The sequence below is a fragment of the Triticum aestivum genome, chromosome 7A (assembly GCF_018294505.1).
Source record: "Triticum aestivum cultivar Chinese Spring chromosome 7A, IWGSC CS RefSeq v2.1, whole genome shotgun sequence".
Taxonomy (NCBI): domain Eukaryota; kingdom Viridiplantae; phylum Streptophyta; class Magnoliopsida; order Poales; family Poaceae; genus Triticum; species Triticum aestivum.
The window spans coordinates 11,128,137-11,129,320 of NC_057812.1; the positions used below are offsets into that span (position 1 = coordinate 11,128,137).

Below are 1,184 nucleotides of genomic sequence, written 5' to 3' on the forward strand. Positions count from 1 at the left end.
AAAAAAAACCAAAAACCCCAGCCACAGAAATGCTGACGCGTGGAGGTCTATTGGTCCCGGTTGGTGCCACCAACCGGGACCAAAGGCCCTCCTGCCTGGGCTCGGCGCATAGGCCACGTGGAGGCCCATCTGTCCCGGTTCTGGTTTGAACCGGGACTAAAGGGTGAGGGTATTAGTAACGACCCTTTAGTCCCGGTTCAGGAACCGGGACTAAAAAGGCCCTTATGAACCGAGACAAAAGGCCGGTTTTCTACTAGTGGTTCAGCATCAGGAGGGACTTGCTGAAACGTGGAAAAAGTCCCGCGGGAGGAGGGGGAGGATAAAGATAGACCACTCCTTGACATCTTATAAACTATAGAATTATTTATTTCTTAAAACTTGTACATAAATATTCTCCTTAATGATCAATAAAACATGACAAATATTTTGCCGTTGTTCAAAAATATAATTCTTTTTTAAAAGAGATTTTCCTTTTTTTAGGCATTGATGAAGTGACTATATCTGCGATGATGTTGTGGGATGTTGGCATTGATCTGACACCTTGTTTGAAGGTGTATTGATGGAGCAAGAAACCGGATATGCCAATGATGATTCCGGTAGCAAGAATGGACCCTCGTCATTGAATGCAAAAGAACCTCCCGGAGACAGATATATGGGTCAGGATGAATTGTATAGTGATAATGTAAGTGTCATGAACGTTGACCAAAAAATATTTAATACAAGCCAGTGCATTGACACTTACATGTCTTTTTTAATTTGTACATGTACATACAAATGATGACAATGAGGAATATGATATAGATGAGCAATGAAAGTGCGAGCCAGGTACGTCTAAAAAAATATAGGGCAATGATTGACATAAAAATTGCATTACCACTTACATGTTTTACTTTAAATGTGCATAGATAAATGCCGATGGTGACAATGAGCGGAATACTTTAGATGATGACAGTGATGAGAGTGTGGTCGACCCATCTTATGATGGGAGCGCGAGCCAAGTAAGTTTCTTAAATTATTTATGGTAACTAACATTACAAGAACAGACTGACATACATGGTTATATGTCTTATTTTACGGGGGTTGTTGATGGTCCTAGCGGGAACGATGAGCACATCGACGATGTTAAATTTTACCTTAACATCGGCTATGATGAATATCAACAATACGCAGTCTATAGGCATTGG

At 40.9% G+C, this 1,184-nt stretch overlaps 1 pseudogene; it reads left to right on the forward strand.

Annotated features, from left to right (window-relative positions):
- The first annotated feature begins 801 nt into the window (after positions 1–801).
- Positions 802–1,184, forward strand: part of LOC123152776 (uncharacterized) — a 3,665-nt pseudogene continuing 3,282 nt past the window's right edge.